This window comes from Rosa chinensis, chromosome 7 (genome assembly GCF_002994745.2).
Source record: "Rosa chinensis cultivar Old Blush chromosome 7, RchiOBHm-V2, whole genome shotgun sequence".
Taxonomy (NCBI): domain Eukaryota; kingdom Viridiplantae; phylum Streptophyta; class Magnoliopsida; order Rosales; family Rosaceae; genus Rosa; species Rosa chinensis.
Window position 1 is genome coordinate 42,343,286 of NC_037094.1, and position 6,045 is coordinate 42,349,330.

Here is a 6,045-nt window from a genome sequence, read left to right on the forward strand (position 1 = left end):
TATATTCTGATTTTATACTTTAAATTCAGCCAAAACTCCTTTAGGGAATATAGGAATGTATCTGGACTTCTTTTGAGCTTTTCTTGGTCTCCACCTTTTTCTCTTACCTTTTATTTCTCCCTTGAATCTTTCTTGGCGTCAATCACCCTAGGGTTTCTTGATTTTCACGTTGATTACCTCTTTATCTGTCTCCCTTTGCACGGCAAACACATAAAATTACTCCTCCAAGAATATTTCTTTCCATAAAAATCTCCCTTGAAAATCTCCAAGACATATCCTTCCTTGCATGGCGTCAATCACCTTTATCTTGATTGATTTTGATGCCACTCCTTGTTTCTCTCATTACACATCACGACAAGACACATAAGGCATCCCAAAAATATCTCATAACGTCACAAAACCCTAGCTCCCTTGGGCTTTTATCCATTTTTGCCGAAAATTCAATCTCTTGAGAATTCTTGGGCCTTGCTGCGTCACCTTCATGCCTTGTCACCTTCCAACGTCATAACACTTCATTTTTCTATTTCTTCTTCATGGTAACGTTGGAAACTTCATTGGTAAGCTTTCCTCCTTTTCGCAGGGTTTCCTGGTTGAAACAGGAAAACTTCTTTTCTTCATTTCTGCTCATTTTTGTGGTCCATTGTTTCTCATTTTTGCTCCCCTTGGTGTTCGCAAGCTCCTCTTTCCATTTGTGAGTTCATTTCCACTTTTTAGCTCGGAGATCCTGAAAATAGAAACTAATAAGAAAAATAGAAACTTTCCTAAAATGAAAAATGGCAACTTTCCTAAACTGAAAATGGGAAACTTTCTAGAAATGAAAAATAGAAACTTTCTACAAATAGGAACTTTCCCAATCGAAGAATGGAAACTTTCCTAAACAGAGTTTTATTAAGGAAATAACGCAGAAAATGTAGGGAAATGCTCCTATCACTAGATTGCTTTGATCACCAACAATTTGTGTATTTGTATATTTGAGAAGTTCCAGTGTTACATATTCATTTTATCTTATTGTGGAGTTGGTTGTGATTGTGGGGAGCACGTAGACTCCAGGATTTAAAAATGACTTGGAATATTAAGGAGTATTAGAAGTGTTCATTTTGTTTACATGTTTGATGTTTTGAGTAGTCCACTTTTAAGGGAAGTTTCGCCAATTTTTTTGTGAAATTTCTTCTAAGGTGGGTCTCTCATGGCTACTTTGAATTTCTAGGTGAAATTCGGGGGAGGTCGATCCTGTCAATTAAGTTCGATCCTGTCAATCAAGTTCCTTCAATGGGGTAGGATTGAATACTTTGTTATAGAGAAAGCAGGGAACAATATGACTTATATAGATATGATATCTGACCCCTAAGAATCATCCCATAAAGATATTATTTAAGGATCAAGTCACCTAATTAATAATCCTAAAGTATCACATCTCCTAAGCTTTTCTTGTAATGTAAGTTAGAGTGATATACTCATTAGGTATCTAGGGTTATTACTTACAATAATAATCTTGCATGATCTTCATAGCTCTCCCTAATTTATTTGGGTTGATTTTTTTTTTTCTGGATAGCTATCCTTTTTTTCTGGGAATTTTGTGCAGGGCAGAAGTAGTAGAACTTGTAGAAGGTTTAGGATGGCACCGTTGGCACACGCTGGGATGTTTTGATTGCCCGCTCTAATGGATACTAGAATTACAGGCATCAGGTGATTAATTTTAGCCTTGCTTAATCAATGGGTGGGTTGATGTTGTTTACTTTGACGTTGAATTAGTGATTGATGCTTTAAACATGTGTTCGTTATCTTAGTTTTTCAAGATGATATATACCATGCCTATCAATTATTGAAGAAAGGTGGGCTGAAAGATGGAAATATTATTGCATTGCTTTCAGTAAAGAGAACCCTAGGCAAGGAGTCATCATTAACAGCCCTTATGGTGATGATATTTATAAAGGAGTTCCCAAGGTCTGTAATCCTCTCCTTTAGGTGTTGAATCAATTTAGAATTGCTGGATTTGTAATTTGCCTTATGTAGTATATTTGATTGTGGCAGGATTACACTAGTGAAGTTGTTACGGTTGGTAAAATTTTTGTTGCTATGCTTGGACACAAATAGTACGTGAACTATTGCAAAATGTATTTTTTGATACCTACTAATTTTTTTTTACCTCAAATTGTAGTTGAAGTATTGCGTTGTTACCAAATATAGTACCTCCTTTAACTTTTCCGTTATAGTAACCTACGCGGCACATATTTTTATAGGGCTAGATTCGGTACTAAATCGAGGCTTTTTCACTGAAACCGTTTGCCAAACCAACTGTCATCGGTATATATTTTTTCAAACTGTTTCCTATACGACACCGACTATTGGTACCTGCGATTTCGGTTGGTATTGGTTGGTTTTAGGTGATTTGTGATTGGAAATCAGAGGTTATTTCGGTATCGCTGGTGACTTCGACGAGGCCCAATTCATCTTCCTCCTCCATCAAGATTTAGATTTGAATCATTTGATGGAGTTTCTCTTCGAGATGAGGATGATCTGATAATGGAGAAAAGTAGGAGAGGAAGGAAAAAGAAGAAGAGGAAGATGAAGATGAAAGAATTGGAAGAAAGATAAAGAAATGGGAGAAGAAACTTATGAACTTGAAAGATGAGGATGAATGGTTTCTGAATATGACGGATTGACGGAACACGATGAGGTCTTTTTGTTTTTTTGTTTTTTTTTTTTTTGTTTTTTTTGTTTTAAATTCTATAGCTTAAGAAGTAATAAATATAAAAATCGTAGTATATATAATTAGAGCAGCTTGTGCTCTGGTGGTTGAGACCTGAGGTGTTGACTGGGAGGGTAGGCGAGTAGGGGTTCGACTCCTACCTCTAACCAAATTTTATCGACTCCTAACTCTAACCAAATTTTATCTATTTTGTGTATTATCCAGTGTGTATACAAGTTTGTATATATCGTAGCTAGCTAAGCCGGAAGCCCAATTCGGTACGGCTGCGCTGAGCCAAAATTCGGTAGGCTGAAAAATTCGACCCATTCAGGTATGGTGTTGTTCGAAATCCAGCTGGGCTGATCGGCCCAAATTGCCAGCCTTTTTTTGGATAAAAACTTCAAATGGTACTCGAATTATTGCAAAATATATTTTTTGGTTCCTAGAAATTTTCTTTTACCCTAAATGGTATCTCAAGTATTACGCCTTACTAAATATAATACTTTCATTAGCTTTCTTGTTAAAGTGGCCTACCATATACGTTTTGAGTTTTAAGTGTCTCTGATCAATATGTATATGTATCATATGTCTGGAGTTTTTAGCTTAACTTTGTGATCAATATATATTTGGGGTTTCTGTGGAGAATGCAGGCTAACCCCTGCTCTTAATTGAATCAACTCGATCAACTTCCATTTAAACGGATTGATACGACATTCTTTGATCATCCACATCAATTGTGGAGAATATAAAGGAAGGTATTGTTGTTGGTGCCTCTTCAGTTGCACCTTAAAGGAAAAGAAAAAAAATCCAAAATATCTTTTGAACTTTCTTCAATGCGAGTCAAGAATACCTCCGCTGCGGTCTTTGCTACACGTAGTACAAACACTTCACTCTAGAAAGACAGATCAGGTGAAAGTCCATTTAGTAATTGAATAACCAGAAGATGCACAATAATGGATAAAAACAAATCCAAAACACTTGCCTGCACATAAAAGAGGTGGATCTGCTCCTTTAAGAGATATAGTCGATTAATCACACAGTTCTGTAGAAGTCCAGCATTTCTTCTTCCACAGGGTGGGTCTTGCCTACTATTACAAGGCAATGAAGAGGTGCTCCAAAATCAACCGACTCCAGTTGCCTCGTTATACCAGCAACCATCTTCTGATCCTCACTTCCAAGCCGAGCAAACCCAACACACATGGTGTCTTCGCTGTATGCTGCAAGGTAATCAAAGAATCAAATTACAGTGATCGTAAGTAGTCTTAAGTTGTATACAAGCCAGAAAGGAGAGAACATTTATGCTTTACAGTCTTTACCTAATTCTCCTCGGTTTTGCTCAACCTCCAAAAGCTGTTCAATTGCAGTGTTTACTGACATATATCTAGGTGGTTCATACTGCTTCTTTCCTCTGAAAGGTTCAAAGGAGGCAGAGAAGCAATGATTAGTCTATGCAATGTCTGAAGCACACAAAAACTAGAAAAAGAAAAGACCTAAGTAAACCCTTTGATGACCAAATGAAAGAGAAACCAATCAATCATTTAGAAACATACCTGCATAAAGATTCCAAGGTAGGTTCTTTCACGCGTATATCTTCAATGAGAGGTAATATGTGATGAGTTTATTACTAAGATAAGCATCGGTTAGGTAACACTTTGAATCAGAAAGTTTCTAGAGCCAAACCTAACAAGTAGAGTATGTAGTCCAAGCCCACGATTTTTCTGAATCTTCTCATAAAAGCTATCAGGTCTCCATGTAACCGTGAAGAATGGTATCGAAACTGTCTCTCCATAATGGTAGAGCTGCAAGCCACAGACTCTAACCGCATTCATAACCGATGCATTATGCACCACTTTGACATTAATCCCGAACTAGGCTCGAACTACAAGATCAGTGTGAGTTGTAGCTCTGCATACCACATCAACTTAAGTAAGAAAAAACTAAATGGGCATTATTTCAATCCTGATTGACACATTCTACTTCAAAGTTTACACTAAGCAAATTAAAATAAAGCGAATGTTAGATTACAACATACCCAAAAGGATCCCCAACAACAAGAAAAGCGACGTCAAAATCAGCGGCTGCCCTTAAAATATCATCGGCCTTTTCCTCCACGGTTTCTCTATCTGCAAGTATAACCGGTTTCCCATACAACTTTTCCTGCAAAGAATTGTTTTTTCTTCAAAAACTAAACTAGGTTTGGAAACAAAGAAAAACCCAGAAAACAGAGACGAAAATAGAGATTTACAAGGGTGATAAGACCGTGGGAAGAGAGACCAAAAGAGAGCAGAGAAGTGTAGGCTTCAACGATGATCTTGTCACATTGTTGAACTGCTTCTAAACCTCTCAAAGTGATGTCTTTCTCGTTCCCCAATCCAAGACCTACTATGTACAACATCTTTCTTGATCTTGAGTCAGTGAGTTTTCATATAAAAGAGAAGAGGGAAGAAGATGATGATGAAGAAGACGGCGTTGTTCGTTTCAGGAATTTATATGAAACCTTGTTTTGGCTACTGCCCTCTGTTTTTGGAGAAATAACGTAAACGCCATTGAGTTTAGTACTCTGATAACTTTCTCCGATTCAGGGTTGCAGTTCTGAACCCGCCGATTCATGCTTCAAGCCTTCAAAGATCAAATTTGTATAATGCAGGTACCTTATGACAGGATAGAATTTGTTGAAGGAAATTGAAAGGGCATTTGGAGTGCACATGTTCCTCCAAAGGTTCGGTCTTTTATTTGGAGGCTGCACAGAGGTATAATTCTTACGAGGGCTGCTTTGATTAAGAAGTGTCCAATTCCGGATGTCAGATGTGTCTTTTGCTATGATTACTTCGAAGATGACATGCATGTGTTCATGGAATGTAGAGAGTGGTGGACTATTGGCTGCATAGACCTTTAAATCTAGGGAAAATGATCATTTACCCAATTTTAACAACAAAATTGCCCACTTGCTCCACTAACAGTTTTTTAATCCCATTTACCCAAAACACTCTAAGGGATTATTTCCCTACTACCAAATTAATTCTTTTTTTATTCTTTTTAGGACTTTTTTGCCCTCTCCTTCTTTCTCACTTAGAGAGAAAAGTCATCCTCCACCATGCTGTGCTCCGGTGACTAGTGGCCGGCAGCGGACTCCGGTGAGATGAATAAGACACACAATCTGATTCTCTGTGTCCAAACTCTCTCTCTCTCTCTCTCAAAATTTTTTCTGTTTTACAACACGTTATCAGCACGAAGCTCTAACCCAAGCCCTAGCCAGAAAAAAAAAAAAACCCCTGCTGCAGCCTGTTTGCACGCCCCGAAACCTCTTGATCGGGACATCAGATCAAAATCTTTCCTTCATAAAGGTTGTTCGTCTC

The 6,045-nt window shown here is 37.7% G+C and overlaps 1 pseudogene; it reads right to left on the bottom strand.

Moving 5' to 3' along the window:
• Positions 1-629: 629 nt before the first annotated feature.
• LOC112175966 lies at positions 630-5,084 on the bottom strand (annotated as a pseudogene).
• Positions 5,085-6,045: the final 961 nt, after the last annotated feature.